A 21010-nucleotide genomic window follows, 5' to 3' on the forward strand; every position below is an offset into this window, starting at 1 on the left:
ACAAAAAAAAAATGTCAAAGAAGTATGTTTGTGTGTTCTTTAAATTTCTATAAAATTTCCTCGATAAATTCTTCTGCGTTCTGACCTTGGCATATGACGCCCTTTTCACGTTGCAAACCTTAATTCTGACAGAAGACATTAATTTAACGTCCTCTGGTAACTCGAAACAAAACGCTGCTCCCCCGTATTTGAATTATAACTACAAAATTCTATTAAACACACGCTACTCTTCTCGCCTCATTTGTATCCAGACGGGATTCTGTTTTCGGTTTTTCATCAATTAAATCTCTGGAGAGAGAGAGAGAGAGAGAGAGAGAGAGAGAGAGAGAAAATATTGGTCTTCTATTGAATTTCAACTCGCTTGCAGAGAAACAGTAACGATAACACGTGATTCTATTCCGATTTCGCAAACGTCAACGCATGCGCTTTAAGAGTCGAAAGTTGAGTGTGCTCATTATTTGCCTGAGTGAAGGTTTATCGCTTTGCGTGATTGTAACAGAGAGTGTCAAGCATAATAAGATGGTGGCACCACTCTCCAAATATGTGTAATTATGTTTCTATGAAGCATAGAACTTGCTTTACTCCAATTGACTTCGTCTTAATAATTAAGACAAACCTTATTTCTGGATGCAATATCATTACTTTTGTATAAGTAACTAAATGTTTGAGAATTTCATGCTTTTAGGTTTCGTAAAATATGTTTTGTCACTCTGTACCGCTTTGGTTCCACTGATTTAATTTTTATTTGTTATTTGAAATCTCTTCTGATTATATGTTTACTATTCTCAGTTTTGGTTTTAATCGCTTCATTTTTAATCACAAAATATGTTAGAACCTTTTTTTTTGTTTATTGGATTAATTTCAAGTGTAGTGGTAGTTCTGTTGCCTTGCTCTCCAAGTCAGCGTTTCCTGATTTGCAGAACAAGGCAACAGAACAGAACAGAACAGAACAGAGCAAGGCAACAGATAAGGTCTATTTCGACTAGTTCCAAAGGATTTCTGCGTTTTAGTCCTGCTTACACCACAATATATGAAGACCATATTAAGAGTACGAGAAATAGAAATTACAGACTTACAGGATCTCTCTGAAATTTCGAATCTTTTGTGTTAATAAAAATTAAACTTTAATATATTTTTTAATACTCGATCGATCAATCTCTCTACTATACCCAATTTTCTATTTTTTTTTTTAATCATTCTCGACCGAAATTTCTTATCCCCATGACTTCCTAATATCCCATTCAAATGAGACCACAGAAAGAATAAATTATAACATTTTGCAGTCCTATGTTATTCTAATCAATAACCTGAATTGGCAAGAGAATAAAACTTAGCCCATCTTTCTCTTTCTACATTAATTTATACAGTTTCTTTTACTTCTACTGTCTTCATCTTCACGTCTTTTGGATTAAAATGAAACCTGAACAGTAATTTAATAATTCTTTCTGTATGAAAATCAGAAAAGGAGTGAATAAAGAAGGATCTCATTTAATTAAATAAAATTATAAACGTAATCACTCAGATAATTGAAGATTATTTAATGATTACCTTCTTCTTCTTCTTCTTCCTTTCAGACATTAGGCCTAGTGGCCTGTTACAGAGCTATCTTTAGCACTTCTAAGCCGTACCCTTCAAGAGGATAAGGTGGCTGGCCCTATGTGCCCCGGGTGTGTCCTATGTCTTTAGATGCGTGTATTCACACGGCCTGTTTGCCTGCTTGCGAGAGGAAAAACCCCAGATAAACTGAGGAGAAAACCGTGCTGTTCACTCCTTAAGATCCTTAAGCTCCTCAAATCGCATAGCCACTAGGATAACCGCGCGGACATTTAAAGATTATACGATAGATAATCAAAATCTTGCGAACTTTGTTAAAATAAATTAGAGAAAAATTAAAAAAGGGATAAAATTTAAGTAAATCATGAGAGCGTAATATCTGACTTGTACGTACACGTTGATTGGAAAGGGATGGACAAAACCTTGAATAATGTTTGTTTGTTTGAACCACAGTGATGATTAGTCAGTATCTTTCGTCCGCTCTTCCTAATATATGATGAGATTTTTTTCTTCGGAACTGAATTAGTCAATCTCGGACTCTGAATTACGGGTTGTATTTCCTCCACGTGATTTTATTTTTCAAAAATCATAAAAATCGTCGCTTCGAATGCTTTTTTCGTATTAATGTTACGTTTTATTACTTAGATTATGGTAAGAATATGATTCGTTGTTCTTTTCTACTCTAGATGGACTGAGTTTTGGATAAGTTTTTAGTTTCGTTTGACTCTAAAGCATTTGAATCATTCGAAAAACAATTGCACGGTCTGAAGTGACACACCGGCGTGTCCTTTATCATGTATTATTTGAAAATATATATTTTTAAAAATCCATGTTCGACTGAGGCTTCTACTTTAACATGTGTGATAGTCAGAACTCAAATTCTCGAAGATGGCTTAGGAATTCCTGCGAGAGAAGAGGAAGTAAAGAAAATGTTTTTCCGATCGTCATGATACTCTGGATTCATTGCAGCTTCAAAGGATATTGAGCAGGGGAAGGAAACTCTTTTCCCGAAGCACTGCAAGTGAATAATACTCCTCTAATAATTATCGGCTTGTTGAGAAGATTTTTGAAAAGATAGAGCTCAGCGGTATCATGCAGTCTAAATCCGATAGAAGGTTATGACCAACTCGTTTACTAAATATTTTAATGCAACAATTACTGTGATTAAGCATCAGCATGTTTGTTTACTTAATATTATCTTGATCTAAAATGTACCAGCAAACTACAGCGCCACGTTAAGTGAAGAAAGAACTCTGAAAAGTTCACTTCTTTCGAAATTTATGTTTTTTTTTAACTAAAGGATAGATTATCCAGTTGGATCAAACTGCCCTTCAAGAGCTGCCCCAGGGTACAAAAAATAACTGAGAGGTGATTGTCACCTGGATGCAAGGTAATTTTACCGCCCCTTCACCTGTCTCTGTAATGACATTTAAAATGCCCACAATTAAAAGTACTTTCCAAAGGAGGAGCCTCAGTAGTTCAGTCAGTATAAACGAAGCCCTTTGGTCAGAAAGACCTGAGTTCGTTTCCCGTCAGTGATATGAGGAACCTTTATCTGGTCTCTTTCGAGTGAAGGTGAGTTAGCCGGTCTCATAGGGTAGTAGCGGGTTTTCTCTACCCGGAAACTCGGGTTTTTCGTCCCCCAGAACAGACAAACCGGCCCCTAAACACACACGGATTACAGTGATGAATACGTCCAAGCCATATGCCTGTTCCCGAGCCCGTATAAAATTGGGGGGTGGGGGAAAGCAATGGCGAACTACTCTGTAAAAACCTTACCAGGAATACTTTGTGGGCAATGCCTACAGTCACCTACAGTCGGAAACGACTGAAAGGGAAGATTAGTCAGTCAGTTCCAAAGGAGTGCTCTGACTAAAAAAATGTTGTATGGTTGTTAACGTAACCTTTTTTAATCAAAGTCCGAAGACTTTGATTAAAATTTATATTGCCATACGGGAGCAGATACCAAAAGAAACTCTTTCTTCTAGCAGCCTCATTTTTTTTAAAAAAATAAAGTGAGTAATAGTCATAATTTCACAACCAAGTTGTTAATAATCATATTTCACAAATCGAAAATTGAACTCGTTTTCTTTTCGTAATAATTATCATCCTGATGAGGAGGAGGGATCCACTAGGCCTTTTCAATTGTCTTTCATGTAAATATTTTTCCCAGTCAGCCTTCCTTCTATTTTTGGGGGCTTTCTTCTGTAACATAATCAGTTAGAATTTATTTACTCTTTAACTAGGTTGAACAGTAAATAATATTCATTGTTTAAGTTTTCATCTAAAAGTATGTTTCCAAACAATGTAAATATTAATAAGAAGTTCAAAAGTAAAACAGTCAACAATTCCTTTACAAAAAAGGGAAAAATTGCAGCCTCTATATACATACTAGATATCTGCTGATGTTTTTTTTTTCAGAGAGATTCAAAATTGGTCTCCAACACTTTTTAAACATTTTTTCTACTCTAGAATGGTTTGTGACTCATGATGGAAAGAGTGAAGTTGCGTTTTCTGAACCGAATAATCCCGATGAAGCGTTTCTTTGTAGCTAAAGTTTAATTTGAGCCAGGATCGAAGTAAACTTTCCAGTAGATCACTTGAAATCGAAGCTAATTTCAGCTGAATTTTAATGATTCATAAATATTTTAAACAGAAAAAAAATGAATAAAATAAAATATCAATAAACAGAATATAAAATATAAATAAATTAATAAATATAAATAATATAACATTTGAGCCACAAACTATGGATAAAGCTCACTTTAAAAGAAAACGGTAGCGTTAATTTCAAACATTCAAATACTGGCAACTTGAAATAATCTCAAAAATAAATAAAATAGTAATTTTAATTTTAATTGATAAGTATTCTTTTACATATTCGATATATATCTCATATTTTCAGAGTATACCCTTAAAGAAAAAGGGAAAAAATGACATTTTCATACATGCCAACCATCATTCAATATCGTTCGGGGCATGCTCTCACCAGAAAAGATATATATATATATATATTTCTTCACAAGATAAGCCCTTAAAAACCCAGCGAGGCATACAAGCTCGTCCCCAGAGCAAGTTTCTATAGACACTCATGCCCACGGTGGGACTCCAAATCATGACCTTTTGGTTGGAGAGAGGGTCTACAATCCAGGAGGGAAGAATAGCAAAACTTCTTCCCCACAGTCCAGGCATGGAAAGAACATCGATATCCATTAAATTTTAAAACAATGACCAGTTTTTTTATGTCTCATGAAACATTCTAAAGTATTTACATGTCTGAAGGAAGGTTTAAAAACGTTTTTTGTAAAATTTTTGCGAGATCAAAATGTTGACTTATCCGTAAAAACTACTTAGTTCCGCAATATCACCTGTAAATGCCAGTGCATAGCTGGGGTTGTTTTGCTATCGTATTTCAATAAAATTTCTTATTTAGGGTTCGTTTGTTCATCAGCGGATTGCAAGTGCTCTGTGTGAATGCGAACAACCTATTTCTCGTTGGAAAGAAATATGACAGGAAATATGACACGGAAAGAGCCCCGTGTCATATTCACAAATAATTTATAATTACTGCGCACTTAGACTAATTTCCCAGTAATTAGACAAAGAAAGACAACGAAAAAGAAAAGCCTTGCAATCAATTTCCACCCAAAACTGAAGTAATTCTTGCATTCTTTCCCACAGAAAACTAACTACAGGAGAAAATTATTTATTAGACAATTTTGACTAGGTCCTTGATTACGTACATGACGTAATCAAGGTTAGCATGCAAATTATATCAATTTACTTTTCATCATCTTCTGTTACGATGATGAGGTCATTTAGCCAGCGAGAATGACCCCAAATGGTATTACTGCGATGCTGCGAAGATGGGCTCAGAGAAGGGAAGTGGATCGTTAACCTCAACCGAAATACCAAACATTTTGTTCGTACCCTGTAGGTATAACATAAGAAGCAATTCGGGATTACATTATCGGTGGCATGTTGTAATGGGAACCGTTAATAATAAGACCTTCTTATATTAAAACGTGCTCAGAAGGCATTCAAAAGCCCTCTTTATGTTTCTTCTGCCATTAGCTAAAGAAATGTTCACCCCTTCTCTAAAAATTATAAAGGCTAATCGACGTTACTTGGAAAAATAAAGAAGTAATAATGCCATAGTTTAGAGAAAACTGACTATGGTGAAAGTATAGTACTATCCCTTATGTATCCAAAGTATACTTCTGTGCCAAATATGTTTTTCAATATTTCTTCCGTGGATTTTCAAAGAGACAACTTGAAACAGAAGACAATATCGACACAAACTTTCCCCGTTTCATTATCATTTAATGGTGCACTTCTGGAAGAGTTGTCCTTTATCATAGGTTAGCATAAGTCTCCTAAAAAGTCTTTCCATAAGTATCCTAATTTGAGCAAACTTTTTATAACCCTACCGAAATTGCCGACCTTTAATGCCGTGACCACATACATTAACGTGCATTGTAATCGCCCTTATGCTTTTTTCCTTCTCTCTCTCTCTCTCTCTCTCTCTCTTTCACCTGTTTGCACTAGCTAGTTTTTACTCCCCCCCCCTCAGCAAGTCCTCCTCTATTTTGGAACTCACGAAGATGGCAAGATACCCTTTATAGCAAGATACACTCGCTGCTAATAGTGGTTTACCTCCGTTTCCTGTGGACGGAACGGCGAAGCGGCACGCACTTCAGAGACGCCCTCAGAGGAAGGCAGACAGCTGTTCAGTAGCAGCGTTAGGGTGCTAGCGACAGACAAGTAAGCATGCGTGATGCCGACCGTACTTTGGTTTCGGTGTGCCAAACGCGAGCAAAGAGACTTTAAATCCGTGATATCGAGAATTGTGTTCGACGGAACATAGAATCGGATTGAGGAACAAAGAGCAGAGATTTCCGTACTCGCCAGATGTATGACTGGGATTATGGAGAGGAAATTTGTCCTGGATGTTATTTCTTGACAGGTGAATTTCTCTTTCTTTCTTTTCCTTTTTTTTCTTAATTCTCTTTCCGTGGATTTCGGAAAGTTGAGATGAGGCGAATAGAAGAAATCGTTTGGTTGGATATGGAAAGATGACTAAAATAAGCCTTAAATTACAAACCAGCAGGGAAAAGAAAACCAGGACGTCCTCTTAAGAGATTCAACGATGACTTCTAAGGCCGGAACTCAAAGCCTAAATCCTTGACAAGCATGATGATGATGATGATGATGATAGGAAAATATGAAACTATTTTCTGATAATTTTCTTGTTTTTCTCAGTTCGTGAATCGGTTAAGGGAAGTTTAATCGTAAAACAAACACATACGACCAATTATACAAAGGTGAGTTTAATCTACTCAGATAGGAATTTTTCTGTGCAGGTTTAAGCTTATTTTTATGTAATAATAAAATCGAGAGAGCACACAAAATATTTTGTTAAAACTCGTATCTGTACAAATAAGTTAATAACTTTTGTTATGATTATACGATGGTATCCTACTCTTCAATAACTACAACGTAAGAGAAATCACGTGACCTAGTGTGTAGAATGACGAGGAAATTACAGGAAGTGAGGTTACAGGCGACCTCCCCCCCCCTCTTTACCTACCGGAAGACGAATGCATTATTCTCCACGCGGGACACTATAAACTATTATGCGGACATAGAAATACAGAGGCGTTCTTGACTAATGAAAGAACATCACGAATAATAATTATTCCTTGTTAAATCAAAATGTAAGTCTACACAATATACCAGAATTGCTTATATTCTTAAGCGGCATTCCTGCTATAGAAACAATGTCTGCAAGTATATATAATATATTTAAATTTTATTAGTATTTTATTTATCATATTTAAAGCAATAAACTAAGGTGAAATAGTACACTTTTTTTATCTCAAATATGTTTACAATAGAATAATTAAGGTAAAGTAGAAATGACTACCCATGTGGTGGCCGGAATAAGAATAGCCCCCATGTAGCTCATGCATGTCGTACGAGGCGACTAAAATGGGTACCCTGGGAAGGTAATGGATGGCAATGCTGTAGCCAATGAAGTTCTAACTGAGGCTTGGCTATTGCTGTTACCCTCTTGCCATGATCAGAGCTTTAATAGCTCAATAACACCTTATCCTTACACTGCTCTACAGATAACGGGGAAGATGAAAAGCATTCTTGCTTCGCACCTTTAAGCCAGTCCTTATAGTCCTTATAAGGACTAAGAAATGACTGATAACTATCCTTAAATTTAAATGTGTTGTTATCAAAAGGAACTTGAGTGCAGTCGTAAACAGTTTTCTAAAAAAAAACGAAAAGAAAAAAAAAGGGAAAAAAAAAGAAAAACTTTCTAAGTAAATTTGAAAAGTTATTTTCATAAGAATGATTTCAGTGTATAAATATTATTTTAATTAAAATACTCTTAAGAGTTTTAAGAGAGCGACTTTCTTTTAATTGTTTGTACATGTTCTTATATATATATATATATATAACTATATATATTTAGAGCATACCGAACCTGGTTTGTTGCTCTGTTAACTGCATGCTTATCTGCGGGATCCATTGTTCCCTGATATTGTATTCTTAACCTGTTTTTCTTTCGGATAAGACGTTTTATGTCCTCTGGGAGTTTATTTGGTGGTGCACATTTGGTTGTATTTGTTATCTGTGATATTACTGTTAGTATTTGCTTTTCAAAGGTTTTCACTGCCTTTTCTATATCTTCAGTGGATGTTATATGTGGAACTGGGCCAATGTTTTCCTAGAAGGCTAAGGGGAGTCGTTTCCAGCTTATAAAGGTAGTGGTGTTTTCCGTTAGATCCTGTATGATGCCTAGTTCCAATATGATGGGGTTGTGATCAGAACTTAAGTCGTTAACTGCTTGATAGCCGTGCGTAATGTTTTTTTAGTATTGCTATATCAAGTACATCTTGACGGCCGGTTGCTCCGTAGTGTGTGTGTGGGGGTTCTGCGGGTCCTATTACTGTCATGTTTCTTGTAGTGGTATATGAATTTCGTAGTCTGCCGTTGATATTTGAGTTTATGCTGTTCCATGTGGAATGCTTGGCATTAAAATATCCATCTACGATTACTGCTCTACCTGCGTTTAGTATTTCATCCAGATCTGATTCTAGGAGTTGTTTTATTAGGCTGCAAAGATCGTGATACTGCTTGAGTTTTCCATATGTATTTCTGTTTCTGTTATTTCCATGTGTTCCGTATGGGGCTTAGCTATTGTGTTATGTTTAATGTTTCTTTTGACAAAGATGGCGGTGCCTTCTCCTCTTGCGTAGGTCCTGTCTGTGCGGTATAAGGTATAATTGCTGATTCTGATCTTGTCACTTGGACGAAGGTGTGTTTGGTTAATGAGAATAATGTCTGCTTGGGTTTCTGCTGCGAATTCCTATAGTTCTTGTATTTTGTTGGGTAGTTCGTTGGCATTCCAGCTGACGATCTGAAGTGAAGTGGGTTTTCTTTTAGTCTTATCCATTCAGGATTTCAGAGAACAGTGACTGTGTTTGTCTTAGGATAATATCCTTAGCTTCTTGAGTTGGGTTGGTTTGCCGGAGTTCTACAAGAATTTCCCCTATTGCAGCTTGTTATGTTGTGGAGTTTAGGTTTGTTGGTCTGCTGTGACTGGTTTGTTCTTGCCATAATTTTCATTCCATAATTGATACAGGATTCCAGTAATCTGTTCAACAGATGTTATAGTCCTGTTTCAGTGTTTTATAGTAATGCCTTGTCATCTGCGTATCCTATTGCAAATATCTGTCTACCTCCAATCTTAATTCCTTCTTTCGAATTCTCCAGAGCTTCTTTTAGCATTGCTTCGAAATACATGTTGAACAAAATTGACGACAGAGAACAGCCTTGTCTTACTCCTCGTCCAATGATACCTGGTTCTGTTGTACCATATATCGTGAGATAATTAGCCTTCTGTCTTTCCAATCTATACCAATCTTTTCCATTACTTCCACCATCTTATCCCATTTTACAGAGTCAAAAGCTTTTTCAAAATCTATATAACAGACGGTAACTTCTTTATTCACTTCCAGACTTCTTTCACTTACTATTCTTAGCAGTCCATCGCATCTCTTGTCCCCCTACCCTTCCTGAAACCAAACTGATCTTCTCCAAGAAATTCTTCCACTTTAGATGCAATTCTTCGTGTTAAGATTCTCATAAGCATTTTTGTTGTATGGGAAATGAGGCTTATTGTTCTGAAATCCTTGCAGTTCACTGCACTGCTTTTCTTTGGTATCGGTATAAATATTACGGTCATAAAATCTTTTGGTAGTTCTCCTTTGTTATAAATCAAATTTATTGTTTTGGTTATTTCTTCAATTCCTTTCTTCTGAAGTTGTTTCAGGAATTCTGCCGGTATTTCATCTATTCCTTCTGCTTTCCGCATTTTAGTTTTTTAATGACCATTTCTACTTCTGTCTTCAAAATCTCTGGGCCTAGATCATCTTCATTTACCTTCTTTATATCTTCTAATGGCAACTCATTTGGTCTATTTTCCTTGTCATATAGATCTTCAATGCATTCCATACATCTCATTAGGATTTTATCTTCTTCAGGTATGATTTCTCCATTCTTATTTTCTATGCTTCTAGCTCGAATTCCATTTCTCTTGTGATTCATGTTTCTTGATTTTTCATATAAAAGAACATACTTTCCTACTCTCTCATAATTTTCTATTTCTTCACATTGTTTTTAAGCCAATTCTCTCTACTTCTATCTCATTCGGGGTTCTATATTGTATTTTCCCTTCTGGAGTGTCTTTATTTTTCCATTTTCTTCTTTCTTCCATTAGAAAAATCATCTCATTAGTTATCCAAGGTTCTTTTTATTCTTTTAGCTCTTACATATCTAATTTCTTCTTCTTCTTCTTCTTCTTCTTCTGCAATCTCCTTTATTTTCTCTTTAACTTGTTCCCATTTCTTTTCTGGATCTTCAGTTTTGACAAAACGTGTTTCCTCTAATTCTTTCTCCAATCTATTTCCAAATTCCTTGGTATTTTTTAATTTCTCTAAGTTCCAATTTTTCCTTTTCATCGCTTCTTTTATTTTCTTTGGTTTCACATTTATTTGTATGAATAGTAGGTTGTGATCAGAGTAAATATCAGCTCTGGGATATGCGCTTTACTATAATGTAATCAATTTGATACCTTTTCATATCTCTTGGTTTTTTCCATGTTTATAGTCTTCTCTTAGATTTTTAAACCAAGTATTTGTAATTATTAGCTTATTTTCTTTATAGAATTCCACTAACCTTTCCCGTCTCTCATTTCTATTACCTAGTCCATATCATCCTACTACGCTCGCATCCTCTTCTTCTCCTGCTACTCCATTCCAATCTCCCATTATAATCATATAGTCTTTTATTTTTTCTTCTCTAATTAGTTCTTGTAATTGTTCGTATATTTCCTCTATTTCCTCATCTGAACGGTCATTTGTTGGCATGTATACCTGCATTATTGTTATGTCCACCGGTTCAGCCTTCAATTTTACCATCATAATCCTGTCATTCAGACAGTTTATGCTAATGATGCTCTTTGCTGTTCTTTTATTAAAAACGAGTGCAACTCCTATTTCCTTTTTATCTCCACCTGAGAAAATTATTCTTACTTCGTCACTATAAAAGTCACTATAAAAATTCTTACTTCGTCACCATCTGTGACGTCAGATGGGAAGGAATAGTGACTTCGTCACTATTCCTTCCCATCTGACGTCACAGAACCCTATGATATCAATTTTTCCTTTGTCCATTTCTTGTTTGAAATTTTCTAATTTTCCACATCTGTTCATTGTTCTCACATTCCATGTTGCAATTTTGATTCTCTGACGATCTTTCATTTTCAGTTTGTTTATAGCTTGTTTTAAGTCACTTTGTAGAGGGTTTATCGGGAACAACGTCATCCTTTGAATCGTCCTTTTTTCCCGATATTGTATCCATTCCAATGTGCACCTTCTTTTCCTCTCTGTGCCAAGAGACACCACCTTGGTTTGCCGGGCTGGTAGCTGCCCCCTTATAAGTTCTATTCACTGCTACTAAAATTTTCTAGGGATATTAGTGGAGTGGTTTCCCGTTGCCTTCTCCACCACAGTGCTTCATCAAGTACTAGAGATTTCTACCTCAATAGAAATCCAACATCCACCACTGGTCCTCTTTTCGGGCTTATACAGCCATTGACCTCTGCATATTTCATACAGAAAGGAGAAAGGAGAAATTCGACCCGGGATGGAGCCTGCGCAATGTAAAAAAAACACGAAACGGCACTGGAGATTGTATATGTGTTTTTGGTCTTGTATTAAGGGGGGGGGGGAGGTTATCAGCTCTCCGCATTCAGCTGACTTTAATTCGGCTAAATCCTTAAGTCTGTGCTGCTGTGACTTCTATCTTTATTGTCAGTCACCCCTTTTAACACTACTTTTAGGTTTTTTCTCACTATTTAGTGAGAATGTGTGGTATGGCAGTTTGTTGTTGTCTAGGAATGTGGTTATTTTCCTGTAGTCTAACGATGTTTTCGGTTGTACACGTATTCCTTCTTCTGAGTTAGTATAGATTTTTCTTTCTTCTGAGATTTTTTTTTTATTTTAGCTTATTTTTATTTTACTTTTTTTTATAGATTTAGTCATTGTTTAGCGGAAGAATTAAACACGTCCTACCGTAATCGTCCTCATCTAATAGCCATTTCTTAGTCCTTAAAAGGACTGGCTTAAAGGGGCGAAGCAAGAATGCTTTCATGTTCACCGTTATCTGTAGAGGACAGTGTAAGGATAAGGTGTTATTGAGCTATATATAAAGCTCTGATCATGGCAGGAGGGTAACAGCAATAGCTGATTCTCAGTTAGAACTTCGTTGGCTACAGCATTGCCATCCATTACCCTCCAAGGGTATTATTAATCACAGCATCTCACGGTCGATTTTCTCAGTTCAATTACTTTACCTTAATCATTGTATCATAAACATATTTGAAATAAAAAAGGTGTACTATTCACCTTAATTTATTGCTTTAAAATATAAAAAATAATAAATAATAATAAAATTTAAATAATATATAAAGCTTTCATTTTCATTCTATATCAAAATCTAATTTTTATATAATGATAATATTATATTCCATTTCTTGAAATGGAATATAATATAGGAAAACGAAAAGCGGTCTTGGTTGGTTCCAAAATATAAATTATATTTATAAAACTTAATTAGTTATAAATTTATTTTAACATTAAATAAAATTTAATAATGTTCATTACAGAGCATTCAGTGTAATGTGCGTGACACACTCAAACCTGTTGCCAACAGTTGTTAGGGACTAAAAAAATTTTATAACCCCAAAGAAATCACACAATATCCTTAGTTTGACAATGCTCCTAGCTTTCAGGTTCCAGCAGAGGATATTTTTGGTGTTGTCGCAATTAGAGCTGGCACTAGGGACAGCCAAGTGAAACATCTGTGAGCCTTAAGAGAGATTGGAGATACTATTCACTCAGAAAATCAGAACGGATAAATGGGACGGATACATTTTAACCATTAAAAACGTTCCTATTGGCAGTTTATCCCTCTTTGTTACTTATTTAAGATAAATTAGAATTCACACTTTACGTTTATTGTTTATTTTAATAATAAGGCAACATCATCCGCACTTTTTTTCGACCTTGTACTAGTAAGTATTTAACTCTTTGATCATCTGCTGTTATGCAAGTTTATTACAAATGATATTTTTACTTGTTAATAGTGCAAGTTATTACAAACATACGAAACACAAAAATGAAACACACTCATCAAGAAGAGCAACTCTCCACATATTAGCATCAGTGATCACTTGTCGGATGTGGTAATGGTGAGTAAACTGCATAAGTTCATCACGACAAACCAACAACCCAGCAGAGACAGACAAGTAATTCAAGGATTTATATACAACGCATGGCTTCTGTATTCTAGAGCTTTTGGCCCCAAAAAGTAGTGAGACCGGTCCGGTGAGAAAGGACTATGAGACTCGTGTATAATGTATGACAATTGCGCATCTTCTATGGCCTGCTGTACATGGACTAGAATATCCTTCGATCTCATCTCCGTATGAGGCTTTATGTGGTAGGCTATCATCGTTGTCCTATTCAGCTTACTGGAGATCTGAAGTGGTATGAAATGTTGGTTTCTTAAGGCAGAATTTTGGAATTATTCAACCTGACTTAATACAACAATAGCACTAATTCTGTTATAAGTTACCAAACTTTTAATTTGTTTAAAAAATCTAAGAAATAAATGTATTCCAAATTTGATCAAAATCTTTTGATCAGTAACCTCTAAGAGTGTCTACGGAGAAGGAGAACAAGAAACAAAACGACATTTTGTTGTCATTTTAGCTATTTTCAAACTGTTCCAGTTATTATATAATTGTACATCCATGGCGGGATTCGAACCCAGAGCCTTCTGGCAGAGGGCGGATATGCTAACCACTCGGCGAACTAGGCTCGCAATTGTTTCTTATGACATTTGTGTTGGTAAATGAAGAATATACGGGGATAAATGAGCCGTAATAATTTATTACTTTTCAGACCGGGATGTTATTAAAAGAGCTCGAATCCTTCCTGCAAGACATTAAGTGATTTTGGTGCTATTCTTCATTAAGAGGACTTAATGAAAAAACTTTTGAATGCAAAATCTGGTTCCTCGATATAATCTTCTCTAAAAATGAATTCTTTTTCAATCGGAACTTTTCCTAACTGAGACAATTTACGTAAGAGAAATTCACAATGAAACTATTAAAAATCCACATTTACTTCTTAAACCTTCTTAAGCAACTAATCCACATCTCCCACATCTAATATTAACATATATTTGTTAGCAAGCAAGTATCTGTAGCTGTGGAATTAACGCCTGTCAATAAAAGGATTAGAATTTATTTCCATCCATCCATCCTCCTCAAAAACAAACGAACAAGCAAACAACTTTCTCAGAAGATTTTCAGAAATCTTCGTCGCACAAATGTTAATGTATTCAATATATATTTTTTAATGATGCTCTCTTTTATCCTCTGTCAAACAAACATATTCATTCAAGAGAATGATTTCTCAAATCCATTCAGTTTTAATATTAAAGTCCAGTAAATCATCTGAATGACTTGGTACTCAAAGTACGAAAATTTCCGGTGCATGAGTTACTAAATCTCTGTGGCCAAATCTTGAGAGAAGACTTTCTTTAAGCGCGTGTCACTATCCTAGATTCCTGTAACTTCTGAAGCATAATCTTCTCCCTTTCCTATTTGTTCTGTTTGTCATCACTTCTTTAGGAATTTATTAGAAATCCGCAAGAATTACTGAGGTTTTTCACCTTCTTTCAAATACACACAGAATACTGAATGCAGGTGTCAAATTCATATTCATTTCATATTCTCTCTTTCTCTTTCTCTCTCGGTTGATATTTAACTTAAAAAAATCTTTCTCCTTCGCATTTGTGTATTCGGCAAAAGAAATTCCAATTTCCTTCCATTCATAAAAACTCTTGGCAAGAGAAATAATTTTATTCTCCCAGTTATCTGTGAACAGTTCTTTCCAAAAGCATGAAAGACCTCAACAGCATACCGAAAGTAGTATGCAAAGCACGAACAAGTTTTTGCTTACACTTTGACTGCCGCTGCATGTCACGGCAGTTTAGAGTCCTTTTATTCTGAAAGAGGTTTTAAAGCTCACTTTTTTTTATTTATGCCAAATGTTCCTTTCTACAAACCTGTTGTTGCCTTCGTAACGACTGCTGTGTCGTGTTTCAATCTATATTGACGTAAAAAAATCACACAAAGCTCCATTGGTGATGGCAGGAAAATAATGAAAGAGGTTATTGCAACCGTCTTTTTTTATAGGAAAATTTGAAATAGATTTGTGAGAAAATGCCATTCTTTGAAGAAAGAATCAAACAGTGTTAAACAAATGGTGTCAATTTTGTTAGCAGAAACAACCATCCACTAAGCTGGAAGCAGCTAAAAAGATAAAATGCAAATTATACGAATTGCATTTGTCATTTATAGACAAAGCTGTATCTGTGGGGTAAAGAGGCTTGTAAAAATTGCACCCTGAAGTGGGCAGATATTTCGATCATTTATAGAGAATAACATTGCTTTGTTAAACATGGATCTTGTATTACCAATCTAACCACTTTTTATAGCACAGTGACAGTGGCTTTGCAATAAGGACATTGAATGCCATGATTATTATTTTTAAATTTTTTCAAGGTATTAAACACACGATTTCACAGAGGTGATTAAATCGCAGTTCTATGATGTGTTGTCTTAACCGCCTTAATGATGTGGCCTCTAGTAATGTGGATTGGAGAGTGGCTACCCTACAGGCATCAAAGCGTGATGTATGGAGAAACTGAATTTAGGAGAATGATGGCGATTAGCAGAGGAACCACAAGATTTTGTCTTTGAACCACTTCTGTTTTTAAATATTAATGGCGTGGAGGATGGTCTGGAAAGAAGCAATCAATTATATGCAGACGATGCAAGGTTGAGTTATGACAAGGATCAGGAATGAAGAAGCTGTGTTTAAGAGAATGATCGTGTTTAGCAGAGGTACCACAAGATTTTTTCATATCATACAGTACCACAAGATCATATGATACAGAATCCTTGCAGGTCGACTTGAGCAAACTGATTCTATAGGCAGAAGTTAAAAGAATCGTTAAAAGAATGTTTTTAAATGCAACATTAAACTGGCATTGGCCTGAAAATATTGCAAATTGCTAGAGACTAGGAGTAATGGCGAGTTAAAGTTTTGAAGCACACATTCCTAAGGTGGTTAGGGATAGATCTTAGGAAATGACATCGGAGAATTGAAATGTTAAAATGAACACTAATGTAACTTAAGTTCTGTGGGAATGTGAAAACAACATAAAAAAGGTCCGTCATAGGCTGACTAAGATGATACTGGCTTGCGGAACTTCGCATATGAAAACAGAAGGAAGTATTATGACCTTCAAAGTTTTGAGAAATAGAAGGAAAGGAGATATGATAGAGATATACATCCTAGAAAGAGGATGGTATACTAATAGGAGAAATTTTGCAGCTTATGGAAACTAAGGAAGACATTGGGGTCATCCCTGGAAGCCGATTAAGAATGTAATCAGGAAGCCTGTGAGTACAGGATTCTTTTCATGACGTGCGATGAGTGAATAGAATGAGCTGCAATTGAACATTGTGAGGGTTGTAAGTACCAAGGAATTATACATTCAAGAAACCTCTCTCAATGGGTAACTGACTTGCAAGAGATGACGATCTTTTGTCTCTCAAAAACAAAACACTAAACGTATAGAACATCAGTATTTTGGATGAGAGAAAGGTTATTTTTTTATCATTTGTATAATTTTAACTTAACTGGGAAAGCAACAATGATCCGGATGCTGTGAATTGAATCACTGCTGTTCTGCAGTTGTTTCTATTAATATTAATTTCCGAAAAGCCAATGACGATTTCACAATTATACGCATTTGAAAAATTATAACACAAGAATTATTATATTGTCTTAAATATCTTAATTAAAATTACTTAAATCTAAAGAGCCAATAGGCTTCACTTCGGCGATGTAACATTATTTATATTAAGGGGATATTAAATCCCAGATTATTTTAAAGCCGAATAGAAAATAAAGATAGGAATCAAAGAGTTTCATGCCGAATATAGCAAACTATAAAAGTCTCGGCGGGACTCTAGCTTACCCGACAGTCCGCCGAAACTTTGATAGTTTGCAGAAAATCAATACCTTGGTGGGTAACGAACTAACAGTCTTGAGGATCATAAGTAAACGCGTTAATGCACTGTAGCTAAGTCGACAAGGATAAACTGAGGACTAGGCCAACGATCCTTAAAAATAAAATATATACCTTAGTAAACTACCATTGATATCATACTCTGCATCCGTTTGGAAAGATGCACTAAAATCAAGGATAAACAGACAAAAGTTATATAGAGTTCAACGCCTTTTAGCCATACGAATAATTAAAGGATACAGGACAGTGTTTTTAAAGGCAGCTTGCGTTGTTGCTGGTCTTACACCGATCTTCCCGGAAATGCAAGAGTTCCGTCTCATATATGAAGCCATTCCGGAAGATACAGCGGAAATGCCAGCATTGAACCAAACTGCTACGAGCTTCCACTTCACTTACAGCAAGTGACCTCATCCAGCAAAGAAATCAAATATCAAAGGGTAGAAAAGCGCTGAAAGTGACGAATGCTCGTATACACTGACGGAAGTAAAATAGAAGGAAACGTCGGTTGTTTCCTTATAGTTTATTACAGAATTGGAATCTCATTCCTAAAGAAGAAAATTCTTTTAGCGTTTCTTCAACATCTAAAATGTTAACTTTTGTTAACTTTGAACCAGATCTGATTACCAACTTCGTAGTGATATCGAACTTGTTTTGCACTACCGTTCCTTGAAAGAATATACAAATGCTACCGTTTTTGTGTTATAGTAGATATGAATCAAGACATTTGATAGCAGCCATTAGTAACACGTTCTACTAAGCATCTGCTTTTTGGTTCTCTCTGAGAAATTTTGATCAAACAGAAATGGTCTGATTCTGGACTGCATGCACTGCATCATCGATTGCACTGAGCACACGGAAGAGACTGGAAACTACTTACTCTTTGGGAGGCAGAAGAACAAACCAGTCGTATCGTTTTGTAAATAACACAGCTTTGAAACACCTGGCCGCTTCCTTGTAGATAAAGCAAAGGAAAATGTTACATCTTAGACTGCAAGATTTGTTTTAAGTAAATCCAAAATAAATACTTTTTACTTGTAGTCTTTTAAATATTTTAATTATTTGATTGGTTAAAAATGTGTTTTGCAATTTTATTTTAATGGTGTGAACAAGTGTTTTTTTTAAGCGGATAATCATTGTGAAGTGACGAAATTAAAGTTTATATTAAATAATATTTTGTACGATTTGCATTTATCATATTACAGTATATGTTTATTTTTTTACTTTACATTATGGTTTACACTTTGCGTTTGTTCATCCTGCGTTAGTGAATTAATATCATGTGTTTTGTGAAACATCTTCTGTTTTTTTATAAAAGGTGCGTTATATGAGAACCCTACTACTACTAATAAAAAACAGTTGAATTGGATGAGTTAAATTGTACAGAATTAGCTTCAACTTTTTTCTTTCCATGTTATCCAAAACCTTTTTTTGCCGTTCAGTTTACATATTTTGAAAAGTGTATGAATAAGTGTAATGTGAATGACCAAAGCGTATAAAATGTATGAATATATGTATATATACACACAAATGGCAGTGAATTATAATTTATATTTAATTTGAATAAAGATTTGTTTGCTTATTTTCATTTTAGAAACATTTATTTGATATTTCTGATGGATTAAAAACTAATAAAAAATTTTATTCAAAACTTTTCAAAAATATTAAATATTTATTAAAATATTCCTTTTTGTATAATATTTTTTACATTTGATTTTATAGATACAACAATTTATCTCGTAATATTCTGTGTTTTAACTCTAAATTTGCAGTGCGTTTAATTAATTTCTCTCCAAGTAGTAAGGAGAGAAATAGATCGCGTCTCTTCACAAAATCAATTTTGAGTGATGTTGTTTAATTTCTGCAGGTCTTAAATTACGTACTTTTTCCGACTGTCATTTTGCTTGTTTAATTTCTTTGTAGCTTCTTTCTGGATGATTTAACTGATGTAAAAACTATTGGTTTTTCTTGTCCTCTTAATAGATTTAGTTACGTTTATCATCTCGTTACTTTTTAACATCAATACAAAGACAATTAGTTTGTGTCACGCACTCAGTCTTTCTTTATTTCCTCACCAGTTCAGTATCAAAGTTATTGCACTTTTTTAATACTATCTGTTTTCTACTTCATACGTCTTCAACATCAGACATTGGTTCATATAATGTAATCATACACAAGAAGTCAGTTAATCTTTTCCACCTGACAATGCACCCACTAAAACAAATCTCACAAAAGGCAAACGACATTGCAGTCGCTCTTCATATTTTATTCTTTCACCCAAATATTATGTTCATGAACTTCTGAATTTAGTATTTATCTTTTTTTATTTTATCGACGAGAAATCAAATTGAAAAGGGAATGATTTTCCACATTTTTTGCGCTAGAATTCGTTAAATTATTATCGAGAAACATTTTTATTCTGGGTGCATATCCTATAATTCCACATTTGTATTCAAAATATACTGCTTGGAATGAAGACAATGGACACCATAGTGTTAGAAGCAAACAGCCATAGTGCCCACCTTAATAAGATGTAAGACCTCCTTTCGCTGCGATGACTGCAGCAAAAGCTTGTGGAAAGTATGCCCCTACGGGACATACTTTCCTAAGCGTACGATAGCGATCAATGGGAATTTTGGACCATTCTTCCTGTAGCCACGTAGTGAGGCCATGTAGCGAGCGTCCATTTATCTCACCTGACGCTCCAGTTCAACGCAAAGCTGTTTAGTAGGGTTGAGATCAGGGCTCTGTGGAAGCCAGTCAAGTGTGGAGACGTTCATTCCACAAACAACACAGTTACTGCAGCATCCTTATGACACGGTGCATTGTCTTGCTGAAAGAGGCAATGGTCAGTTCTGTAGAAACGCCAAGAAGTAGGAAGAATTGCATGGTCCAGAATGTTGAGATATCTCTCGTAGTTCAATGTTCGTGGCATCACAAGCAGAGGTGCGAATTCAAATCATAAAAAAAGAAACAAGACCGTCACACCGCCACGTCCGAATTTCGTAGTTGCTTATTGCAGTCTTACCATGGAAATCCATGTTGTGAGCTTCGGTTCTCAATGTTTTTGTGCAGACTCGTGTTCCAATTGACTCCATGCACTTCTTCCTCAGTATGGTATCACTGATTGTTGACCTGGGATGCCCAAATTGTCAACAATTTGACGAACAAATAGGCCTGCAACATGGCATCCTATCATAACGCCTCTTTTTAACTCCGTCAGTTCTCTTCTCGCAGACATTTCATCCGGACACAGTTGCACTGAATTGGGAGCATCATCTTCCTCCAAATTACACAGGCCAAAAACACGTGACTGGTTACGTGGCACGATGCGCCTTGCCCATGGGAGTGTCCGTTTGACATTCACGCCTGAAAGTTCAAATACGACATTTTGACAAGACATATTGATGCAAAAGGAAGAAGAAAAGCAATCGCACATGTTTTCATTATTCTTATTATTTTAAAAGAAACTTTCATAAACGAGAAGTCGTAGAATAATCTACTATTCTGTTGTTTACTTTCAATGTTGTTAACAATCAAGTACATTTGGGACTATGAATAACTATTTTATAATCATTCTTAAGAATTTAGTAAAAAAAGTTTCATCTGCCTACTCATTCAATAAGTAATCGTGATCACGTGTCTCAAAATACGACTAAAATTGTTGGAAATTTGAAATTATTTATTTCCATAAAGAAAAAGTCAACAATAG

The sequence above is a fragment of the Typopeltis vanoorti genome, chromosome 5 (assembly GCF_054136105.1).
Source record: "Typopeltis vanoorti isolate ZY-2024b chromosome 5, IOZ_Tvanoo_1.0, whole genome shotgun sequence".
NCBI classification, from domain to species: domain Eukaryota; kingdom Metazoa; phylum Arthropoda; class Arachnida; order Uropygi; family Thelyphonidae; genus Typopeltis; species Typopeltis vanoorti.